Source organism: Camelus bactrianus, chromosome 5, assembly GCF_048773025.1.
Source record: "Camelus bactrianus isolate YW-2024 breed Bactrian camel chromosome 5, ASM4877302v1, whole genome shotgun sequence".
In the NCBI taxonomy this organism is placed as follows: domain Eukaryota; kingdom Metazoa; phylum Chordata; class Mammalia; order Artiodactyla; family Camelidae; genus Camelus; species Camelus bactrianus.
The window spans coordinates 60,530,334-60,542,798 of record NC_133543.1 but is presented as its reverse complement, the minus strand read 5'-3'; the positions used below and the strand labels follow the sequence as shown (position 1 = coordinate 60,542,798).

General features: G+C 36.6%; 1 non-coding gene and 1 pseudogene across 1 annotated transcript; both read left to right on the top strand.

Annotated features, from left to right (window-relative positions):
- Positions 1-202: 202 nt before the first annotated feature.
- Positions 203-275, top strand: TRNAT-GGU (transfer RNA threonine (anticodon GGU)). The gene has a single exon. It is a non-coding gene; the product is annotated as a tRNA-Thr (tRNA).
- Positions 276-11,424: 11,149 nt separating this feature from the next.
- LOC141577627 (C-1-tetrahydrofolate synthase, cytoplasmic pseudogene) lies at positions 11,425-12,234 on the top strand (annotated as a pseudogene).
- The last annotated feature ends 231 nt before the right edge of the window (positions 12,235-12,465 follow it).

Below are 12,465 nucleotides of genomic sequence, written 5' to 3'. Positions count from 1 at the left end.
CAAAAATGCTTTTGCCCACCTCCTATTCTTCATTTATAACTTCCTGGTGGGACAAGCAGTCTCTTTGTGTTACAATTAAATACACAAGTGAAATCTTCTCAACTAAACAACAAGATATTGAAGAAAGAAAAAACCTAATATATCTTGTTTCTTCTTAAGTCCTTAGAACAGTTTCTTGTATAAAAATGCCCTTTGAGAGGCTGTGGGTATAGCTCAGTGGTAGAGTGTATGCTTGGTGTGCACAAGGTCCATGGGTTCAATCCCCAGTACCTCCATTAAGGGAAAAATAATAATTTAAAAACATTTTCTTAATATGCCCTTGTTTTTTTAAAAAGGGCATGAATGATCGCCCCACTGTTTAACTAACAGTAGTATCAGATTTGTACTGATCAACCCAAGCTCTCAGGTAGTCTTTCTTGGTGACCAGTATTTCAGAAGACAGACCAATTCAGTACATGAGCAGGGCCAGAACAACTGATGGGTCCATATAACAGCTAAACCCAAAGCTTTGTTTTCTATCCTGATAATGACCAGGGAAATTTCACTAGGCATTGTAGCCTTTTTTTCTTTATTGGAGGTGGGGGAGGTAATTAGGTTTATTTATTTATTTTAATGGAGGCACTGTGGATTGAACCCAGGAGACCTCGTGCATGACAAGCATGCAATCTACCACTGAGCTATACGTTCCCCCTTAGGCATTGTGCCCTTTAAAATATCCCCTCACATTTAACCATTTTAAACCTATTTGAATAGATCAGGACAGTGATAAAAGTCTAAAAACTTGATCCTTTTTAGTTTCTAGGAAAAAATAATTTTTCAAATAAATATTTTTATAAGATTTTTGAACTTACAGTTCTATCAAATTACAAACATATGCCTCAATTTATTAATACATACATTCATGCATGTCTGTGTGTCCATTTTACTTTCTCTGTTCTTAGACACACTTAAACTTATAACTAATATTTTCTCTTGATTCCTTGTTTCTTTTAGATTGATTACACAAAATTTCAAATGTACAGGAAAAAAGAGAATAGTATAATAAACTCATCCCCAAACGTCAACAAATTATTTAGCAAATGTTTACAATCCTAAAAGTGACATAATTTGTTTCGAGAGAATTCATCAGAAGTTCTTTTCAGGCTCCTTTTCAAACACTGGACAAGACTCTATGCAAAAGTTAAACAGGACAAGAGTCACCTCGAAATAAATGATTCTCAGGAAGTGAAAATTGGAACCACACGTGCACCCTTAACTGCAGATTTCTTTGCAGGACAGGCTTTATACTTAAGCATCTTGCCTGCAAAATACATGCTGTCCAAAGTACTACCATGCACCTAGAAATAACTGGACCCTGCCGAGCACTTAGGGCGAGTATGAGGTGCAATCCTGGCCATGAAGGGGCCCACAGATTTGTACAGAATGATAAGCAACATAATTACCAGAAAAAGTGTATACATTTAAAGTGATAAGCCAGAAATAAATCATTACAATGGTGCCAAATCATTTATTTATATCCTATATACTTTTTTTAAATTGAAGTATAGTCAGGTTACAATGTTGTGTTAATTTCTGGTGTACAGCATAGTGATTCAGTTATAAATATATATATATATAGTCCTTTTCATATTTTTTTTTCATTATAGGCTATTACAAGATATTGAATTAGCTCCCTGTGCTATACAGTAGGAACTTGTGTATATCTTTATCTTTTATACATTTTTTTCCAATTCAAGTCATAATATCCTTGTTTTCAAACTACTAAAAGACATATTAATAACAAACATGCAGGTTAGTAGAAAATTCCAACTTTCCTACCTTTATCAACAAAACCACGTGACACAAAAAAAAAAAACCTCATGTGATACATATGTTACTAATGGTCTTATAATTTCTGTTGTAGCCCATGAGCCATCTTGGCAAACTAATCTGTGAAAGGATGCATAACTTCTCTCCGGATGCTTTATAGGCAGCAAAGTTTTATAGAAATGATTCCTTCATCTTTGTCCTTTTAGTATCACAATTCACCCTGACCTGCCTCGATTAAAAGGTAGATCAACTGCTAGAGAGAAGAGAGACAGAGTAAAATAAAGTGGAATCATGAAATTTACTCCAGTTCTTCATCCACATAACAAAATGGGATGCAAGGACCAGGAGTTTAGGTGTTCCCTGAAAACTTGTTAGAAATGCAGAACTAAGGCTTCACCCAGCTCAACTGAAGCAGAATTTGCATTTTAATGAGATCTTCACCTCAGCTCCTTCATATGCCTAGTAAAGTTTGAGAAGCCCTGTCTTAGACTTTCTTCCATCTCTATGCAGTTCCTATACAATTGTGCTATTTTGCCACATCTCTGATAACATGGTCTTTTGATTTAAAGAATCAGATTTCACTTACCTTTTTTGAATGATATTTATGCTCCTAGATACACTTGATTTAGTAATCTTTTGTATATAAATCTTGGGTTTAAAGACTTTAAGGACTAGTCCTTTTAGCAGCTCTCCTTTCATATTAAAGTTAATTTATTTGGAGATCTTAACTAATGAGTTGAATTTGGAGTTAGAACCTTTGATTTCTAGAAATTAGAAGTCTCAGCTAGAAAAAGTCATGTCATATTTTCATAATCAACAGATTCCTCCATGTCTGTCTCAGCAAGAGAGGGGAAGAAAGAAAAAAATCAAAATAAAATATTAGATAGAATAAATGGAAATATTGCCTTTAGCATAATCCAACCATAGCCATTTCTCATAGAGGAAATATGGATTTAATCTTTAAAAACTTTTGTCTTCAGAACATCTGCCAAATAATTTTAATTGGAGAAACGTGAGAAAGCTAAAGTGATTTTCACTCCATTCCATTACTGCCTTTTAGTGCAGTAAACCATGGCTTTTAAAATTATTTAAAATGTTAATGAAATAATTTTTAGTTAACTCTGTTTTTACATACATTTTGACTTTAGCAATGATGAATATACATGTGGCCTCTTGTTTCTGGGTTAGAATACATGTGTCACAAATGTCTTTATGAATCCACAAAATATTCAACAAATCTTCCCAAATTTACCCCTTTTATTAAAAAGATGCATCTGATCACAATAAAATAAGTTTCTTTGGAAAACTGCAATTTGGTAGAGTGGAAATAAGATGAACTGATGAACCAGAGGAGAGTTTGGCCTTGTCAGGGGTGAAGGGACAGATTCAGACACTGGTCATGGTCAACTCCAGGGGTGGAAGGGAATGTGGGGGTAAAGAAAGTGAGACAAGTCTCCCTCCTCTTCCTTCTTTCCTCTTCCTCCTCCTTCTCTTGCTCCACCACCACCACCAGCTCCTATGTTTCTGTGTTTTTTTTTTTCACAGATCAAAGGACTTCTGCCCTCACCAGCTATGGGAGGCTAAGAAACATCTTCGGAAGACCGTTCCCATAATTGGCAGCTTACTAGGGACTGTTACTAAAGACAGAGACAGTCTGGTAGTCTCAATTTGTAATTATATTCATATTTTTAACACAGAATATAAAATCACAGGTATGATCTTAGCAGTTAAGGACCTCCCTAAAGTTTTATTAGGATCTATATCTATCCAGTATATTGGAATTGTAAACATAAGAGTGATTCAGCACCAGGCTTGCCAAGACCTAAGTTGCCTGAGAAATGGAAGATGCTGGACTAAGGCAGACCTAGGGCTAAGAAATATAATTAACTTCATTGTGGTTTGAGAGGATGTGGGCAGAAGTCTTAATGAGACCCTCGATAAAGGGCATGGAGGGGCCAGTCCATTCCTGGCCCATTTTAGCCTCCAAAAGCAGTGGAATCCAAACCTATCTGGGCAAGAGCAGGAGATGCAAGCAGGGACAATCCTTGAGGACAGCCAGGTGGTAGCATTCGTCTGAAATCTTTTTCTTCCTTTGATAAATGATTGTATTTTGGAAATTGGAACAGAGATATCCAAAGCTTCGGTAATAGCTTCTGATCATTTTTCCCCCTAAGAAATACTTGACTCCTTTCCTCATTTTGCTTTTCTTATGCCAAAACTCTCTCCTATTTTAGTTTAAATTCTCTTCTCAAATCTGAGATTATCCTGACAGACTCTTATGCTGTTTCCTCCTCTTGACAGACTCATGTGTTTCTCATCATGAGCAATGGAATAAAAAAAAAAAAAATTATGTTCTTCAGCATTCTTTGTGAAGTCAATATTTCACTTCCCTATTCTTCTTTCTATTCCAAACTCTTGACTTTCAAATACAGGAAGAATTTTTTTTTTCCAAATTATGGCTCTTAACCCAAACTGTCAGTTTCTATCTTAGAATTAAAATTTACAAGAAATACATTCTAGATATTTTTCTCAATGGTATCTTTTTCTTCTTGGTGTATTAGCACAAGTATGTAGAACTTGGTGGGCTGTAAGAATCTTAATATATCTTGAGATCTGCCATGGAAACTATGCCACAGCCAGCAGTCTCCCAACACCACCATGATTTTTACTCCAAGGCTAATGCCAGAGATCACTATTGTCCCATAGAATGTAGGAAGGTCCTGCTTCATTAAAAGGTCAGAGTTCGTATTTTATGGGACAAGCCCTGTCTAACTCCAGGAGCAGCTTCTTGAAATTTTTCTCTGTAACATAACATGTGTATTCACTCACCAGAATTTTAACCCTAATATTTGTTTTCCTACACCTCCTCACACTATTTTATTTATTTTGTTTCTGTTTTGTGTGTCTTAACATTTTGCCTTCACCCTCCTAAATAAGTTAGAGCAAAACCAGACACTCCTCAAAAACTTTTTCAAAGTTTCGTTGTGTTTTCCTCTACCGTGTGATAGTAACATCTTCCATATGCTTCTTATTGTGTTATATTTTTAAACTTTTCATATTGCATTAAACTTTCTATCTCTTGCAAAAGATTACATCCTCCTCAGAAGATATTATTGATTTTTAACTAATACTACAACCACCGTCACCGCCTCTGAGCCTAACACATTCACGACATCCAAAAGGGACCCAACAAGGCTTTGTTGAATTACAGAATGAACCAAAAAATATTCCTTTTGTGGCCAGAACTCTTTTAGCTCCAAATGGATTAGACTCCTCTGTAGTAGAACACTACGGCTAATTCTTGAGAAATGGGGGATTACTATGAACTCTGAATGTCTACCTCTTGGGTCAAAAAGCAACTAATCTGAGCATTAGAAATTACCACTCGTGCCCACCATCCAATGAGCCCAAACTCCTTCAATAACCACGACAGCAGCCTCACATTCTCACCAGCAACATAACTCACCTCTTCCTGCCATTATCTCTGTCTCCTATTGCTTCTTGCTTTTGGGATATCGGATTTTTAGGGACACTGTTTTAAAGCCTTATTTGGCTACTTCATAATCCCTTGATTCTTCTTGTTAGAAATTTTCAATTTCTTATTGAAGAATAAATATGTTTCCAAAGAATAAGTAAAGTAGATTCATGCTTGATATTTATATTCTTACTTTTTCATAATCAAAGTGAAACAGAAAACAAAATTATAATCCCTGTGTAATATTTTGGTAACTTTTTACCTTGGTTTTCAAGTATCTTTAAAAATCTCTTTATAGTTGCATAATAACAACAGAGAAAAAAGATTAACAGATTCTTAAGTGGAAACAGAACTAAACTGTTGCAGAAAGAGCTAGAAATCAAATTCCAAGGAACTTATAATTCAACAAATGTTAACTATCAGCATCACACTGTTTATGGAAAGCTACTTGTTATTCTATAAATCTTTAGAAGAATTATTCATCTTTGAACCTTCAGGACCTCAATGGTTCATGGTGTCTTGTATATAATAAGTAAGTTTAGCTAAACTATACATGGTCGTCAACGAGGTATCAAGAAGAGTTAGAAATAGAGGACATTTATTTATTCTTAAGAAATCTGCAGTTCAACAAAGCTGTAATATATTGCAAATGTAACATAAATATTGGAACATATATGTTAATAACACTGGATACAAAAGTAAATTAGTTTCTTTATTGAAAAACTTCCTGGAGCCCTTAATATAGTCAAGTACACTGAAAAAGATGGATATCATGAGGAGAATGACCCAAACTTAGTTGACCACAAATTTCTTTTCCTGCCCCTTCAAAAGAACACTTATTAATATCTTTTGAGAAAGCAGTGCTCCATTAAAAAAAAAATCATAAAGTGGGAATTAATATGATGGCTGCCAAAGCAAGACATGATTAATCAAGGAAAGATTCAAAGATAGGAGTCCCGAATTGAGTTTTTAAGGAGGGTGATATATTTGGAGATGGGAAAAAGCACCACAATGCAACGCTAACAAGTGCTTTTTTAACATTCCTTTAGAAGAAATGCAAAGAATTGAATATACATTAGCTTAGCTGTAGTGGTATCAGTAAACCAAAGATGGGAAGAAAGGAATATTTAGGTACAGTTTACTGGAATAGATGAAGAACAGTTCCAATTCTTGAAACAGAGATTTTACAAGGATTGTGCTTGTGGGTATATTTACATTAACTTGATTATGAATACACATGCAGACCATGAAAATAAATGCAGTTTTTTACCTACACTAAGTAATATTAATCTAGTGCTGTGTCCTGCTAGTTCAAAAGTGGGCTCCCTTATCTGTTTGAGGGACCAAAGATCATCTTTAAAATTGAGTGTCCATTTGGAGGAGTTGAAATACATTTGAGCTTCTGTACTTTTTTTTGTTGAAAGAAGGAAGTGTGAGGTGTGGGAGTTGGGGATTGGAAGAACCTAGGGAAAATAAGAGAAAAAATGGTAAACAATGGGATGTTCTGGTGTCATTCTGCCACACCATTCTAAGGATGGGTTTTGTGACACACGAAGGAGAAAAACTATATTCAGAGCTAAAGATGATGTTTTCTAGTAAAACTATGAGATGATGGGCTCTGACACCTAAATAGAAGTTTGAAACTAATATGGAAAAAGGAACATCTCCACCCCTGGACCAAAAGAAGGTGGCAACATCTAGTGGGGCCTGCAGAGCAGTGGCCAAGCAGCAATAGCCACTCTTGAGGCCCGTTAAGTGGCAGGGAAGATGCCTTTCCCAAGAATACATCAACCACAGTGGTTGTGATGTGACAACTCCCTCAAAAGACTTCTTGGCAGCATGGTGGAAAATCTGAGAGGGTTTTTTTTGTTTTGTTTTTTCCTCTTGCATATGAGACATCCCCGGAGATTTGCAGAAATAGGTGGTATTGCAATCCAATAGTCATATATGTAAAGAACCATAATTAGTTAGCATTAATGTTAATGAGACTACTTGAACTGAAAGGTTGGTCAGACCTGATGATATTTATGTAATGCAAAGGTATAGTGTTTCTAGGAGTAGGAAGACATACTTCTAGATCAAGAATTGCAAACAGTAATGTCTACAGCAGGTGTGCAATACATATTAATATGTATAGTGTACCAGGTATGACACAGTAGATACAGTTTGTACCCCCAACCCAGCATCACTCTTATCAGGGGGTATTACAGTTTAAAACACTATCTAGGTATAACCAAAAGGCAGTAAGAAGCTCTGCTGTTTCACCTTTGCTCTCAATGCTTCTCTTGATCCTCAACTGAGTTACAAATAAAATCCTATTTCATTGCAATGTTCATCATGATTTAGATCATCACTTTGTCTTCATCTCTTATTGTCCCACATTGATACTCAAGAATCCAGCTGAAAATTTATGATGAAGATATAAATGATAAATATGTTTATTTTCTAAAACATTGCTAAAAGCAAGGCTGTGACCAATATTAAATTGCATAACCTTAGATAAACAAGTTCCTACTGTACAGTACAGGGAACTGTATTCAATATCTTATAGTAACCTATGGTGAAAAAGAATATAAAAACAAATATATGTATGTTCATGTATGACTGAAGCATTATGCTGTACATCAGACTATACTTCAGTAAATATATATACAAATTGCATAACTTTGTTTTTTTTAATTTTGGGGGAGGAAAGTAATTAGAGGTTATTTATTTATTTAATGGAAGTTCTGGGGATTGAACTCAGGACCTTGTGCATGCTAGGCACACACTCTACCACTGAGCTAAACCCTTCTTATTAAATTACATAACTTTTCATCAAGAATTTCATTCCATATTTCTCCATGAAATTGGCTATAGATTTTAGAACAAGAATACGACCTTTTTAATGCTACAAGGAAAAGAAAGACTAGTTCTAGTTTGTTTGCAGTATGCCACCATTTGGCTAAGAGACATCTGTACACCAAAACTCCTGCTTTCAACTGCTCACAAAGCAGCAAAACCTTCCAGGTACCAAAATGGCTCTGCATCCTTCTTTATTACATTCAGAGCTGGGCAGGCTGACTCTAACCCATAGACTAGGTTTATGAGTATACCCCATCATATCCTTGACATTTCCGTATCATCCTTCCCTATGGCCCAAAGATTCAGTGCACAAAACTTCATCCCTGAAGGTCCTCTCCATCCTATCCAAATAGATGGATACTGAGGGCAGTCACCATCCCCAAATGGCCAATTTCAATGCAGGCTTTACTGAGATCACACTGTTACACACCAACAGCAATAATTACTACCAATTTTCTCTAGTTTGCCTAAATTAATAAAGTTAATAATTTCTATCCCATGTCCTTCTGACTACTCTATAATAGTCATTGAAATAAAATCCATGTACTGTAAAGAAAAAGACCATAGCTTTGAAGACATCTGTCTTCTTAAGTGGTACCCACCACTTTAGTCAAATGGACTAGTAGCCTCCATACTTTCTCTCATCAAGATGCTGTAAATAAACTACTCCACTGAAATGTAGCAAACTTACTTGTTCTAGAGCACCAAGAGTCACATACTTCCACAGTAGATATAGCTTTTTGGGTCCTAGCCTAAGACAAGTTCAAGCAGGATTTTGAAACATCATTTTTGATCACTCTGATTTCTCTCACAATAATACAGGCCGAAATATAGCATTTTTCTTAAACAACACTTTTTTTTTAACATTATTTTGAGTCCATGTTTATGCTTGAAGAAAACCAACAATGATGAAAGCATACTACTTACCAACTGAGCCAGAAAACTAAAGTGACGTTAAATGTAACTTCTTTAGGTTACAAAGTCATCTTCAACAGGAAACTGTTGGGACAACAACTTGGTCAGGTTCATCCTCCTTCTGCTGATGAAATTCAGCTCTAGTGCCCTCCTAGTTGTCTGGTGCAGATGCTACCTCTTGATAAAGCAGCCTTCCTTCTCTGTAACCGCCTCAGCAGACATGCTGGCTACGTATGCTTAGCACATGGATGAAGTTTCAGATTCTTGAGTCTTTAAAAGCACTGCAGTCTGCAGAATTTGGAAAGGTTACACGACCGTAACCCTTCTGATGTGGAATAGCTGATTCCCCTTCCATTTAAAAGGTCATTTCAAATCCTTCATATTTTTATGTTCCACAGCCAACATCCAGTTTACAAGCCATGTGCACTGACTCTAAGAACTTCAAAGAATTCCAGGCTTCAGAAGGACTTTGAGAAATCATAGAATGTCACTTCTTGCTTACAAGCAATGCTACACTTAAGCCACCACAGAAAACTATCCTGGTTTTAAGGCCATCATAGATAGATTTTCCCAGTCTGTCTAAATATCCTATTACAAACCTCTAGCAGACTTCCTTCATAAAAAATTTCCTCACATACTATCCAAATCCTTTGCTAACTCACCACCTTTCTTACCAATGTCCATTACTTATTTCAGTTAGTGACATTATTCTTCTAGTTATCAGTGGTCTAAATTGTAGCTATCTCTCTTTCAGGACTTCCAAGCCATCACCTGACTGGTCAGCAAATCTTCCTCCACAAACTTTCATGAATCCACTTGGTTTCTCTGCATTCTCTGCAGAGTCTCCAACATAGTTCATTTCATTGCCTAGTAAGTAGGGTATAGCGGGAAAAAAATTCTGAGTAGAATTCTGGAAACATCTCCAGCATCTACCCAAAATAAATTAACAATTAACAGCCTTGGATAAGTCACTGCATCTTCCTATGTATCAAATTCCTCCTCAGTAAAATGAAAGGATGTAAATAAATTTCTCAGGCTAGTTTACCCCTTATTTTTCTATAGGTTTATGATTCTTTATTAAACTTGTTAGCTGGTTCTGTATTTTTATATTCCCTTCACCCTGTACACTGCCATTAAACTAAAACTCTCAAATTACCATTACCTCCTCGTGGGGAGACTGAGGCTTACAGAGAGTAACTTACACTTCCAATGTCACATAACTGAAAGAACCAGTTGGAAAGGTGGGAAGGATTTACAGGGGAAGTCCAAATCTTTGACTGGCCCCTTAACTATGCTTGTGTGGGGCAACTACAAAGCCTAAATAAAACTAAAATAACTGAAGTTAAATTTGAGCTGCTGCCCACTGAAGAAGAGCAAGAGTTTATAACTTGGGTTCTACCAAGCTAACTGCCTCCTGAAAAATTTTACAAAACTCAATGTTCTTTAGATAAATAACATAAACCAGAGTTTCTACAACATATCATTCAAATGACAAGGATAAAATCTAAAATTCTTGGACATACAAAGAAACAGGAAAATATGAGACATTCTTAAGAGAAAAGATAGTCCATTGAGACCAACCCTGAGATGACACAGAAGTTGAAATTAGCAAATAAGGCTTTTAAAGCAGTCATTATAATTATACTCAAGGACATAAAGGAAAATATATGTTCAACAAATAAAAAGACATAAAATGTCAACAGATAAATAAGAACTAAAAAAGAATCAAATGGAAATTCTAGACCTGAAAATGCAATATCTGAAATTTAAAATCTACTGAATGGGCTAAAGAACAGAACTACAATGACAGAAGTCAGTGAATGTAAAGATAGATCAATAAAAATAGTCCAATCTGAAGAACAGAGAGAAGATGACTGGAAAAAAATAAATAGTTTCAGGGATTTGAAGGGATATTTTCAATAGTGATTACATGGGTGTAACTAGAGTCCCAGGAAAATAGAAGAGAGACTATAACAGAAAAAATATTGGAAGAAATAATGGCTAAATTTTCCCAAAATTTGGTTTTAAAAAAAGACATAAATGTACAGATTCAAGCTCAGCAAACCACAAACAGAATAACTATCTCCCCAAATCTACATGCACATAGATCCATCATAATAAACTACTAAAAATAAAATAAAAAGAGACAAATGTTGACAGAAGTCAAATAACAATGATATATTTCATATAGAGGAACGATTCAAATGACTGCTGACATCTCATCAGAAACAACAGGGGCTAGAAGAGAGTCGAACCTCGATTTTTGGCGGCGTCCATTGTGGGCAGCAGACTAATAAAGGTCATGGTGCCGGCGGAAATCCTGAATGGGAAGGTGATCTCAGCACAAATAAGGGAGGAACCTGAAGAACCAAATCATTCAGATGAAGGCGCAAGTACCTGGCTTCTCACCAGGTCTGGCAATTTTACAGGTTGGCAACAGAGATGATTCTAACCTTTATATAAGTGTGAAGCTGAAGGCTGCTGAAGAAGTTGGGATCAAAGTCAAGCACATTAAGTTACCATACATGGCCACAGAATCTGAGGTGTTAGAGTGCATGACGTCTTTGAATGAAGACCTCACTGTACATGGGTTCATAGAGCAGCTACCTTTAAATTCAGAGAATCCCTTTAACACTGAAGCACTGGTCAATGCTATTGCACCCGAAAAGGATGTGGACGGACTGAGTAGCATCAATGCTGGAAAACTTGCTAAAGGTGACCTCAATGACTGTTTCATCCCTTGTACACCCAAAGGATGCTTGGAATTCATCAAAGAGACAGGGGTAAAGATTGCCAGGAGGCATGCTGTTGTGGTCAGGGACAGCAAGATAGTTGGTGCCCTGATGCATGACTTGCTTCTGTGGAACCATGCCACAGTGACCACCTGCCACTCCAGGACTGCCAATCTGAACGAGGAGGTAAATAAAGGTGACATCCTGGTGGTTGCAGTTGGTCAGCCTGAAATGGTGAAAGGGGATTGGATCAAACCTGGGGCAATAGTCATCGACTGTGGAATCAATTATGTCCCAGACAATACAAAAGCAAGTGGGAGGAGAGTTGTGGGTGACGTGCTGTACAATGAGGCCAAGGAGAGCTTCATCATCCCCATTCCTGGAGGCGCTGGGCCCATGACAGTGGCAATGCTAATGGAGAGCCATAGAGAGCGCAAAGCGTTTCCTGGAGAAATGTAAGCCAGGAAAGTGGATCATTCAGTATAACAAACTTAACTTCAAGACACCCGTGCCAGGTGACATCGATATATCACGGTCTTGCAAGCCAAAGATATCCAGAAGGAACCCTACTTCAGGATGACACCTGCACCCCAAAGTTCATAGCAGCACTATTTACAATAGCCAAGACATGGAAACAGCCTAAATGTCCACCAACAGGTGACTGGATAAAGAAGAGGTGGTATATTTATA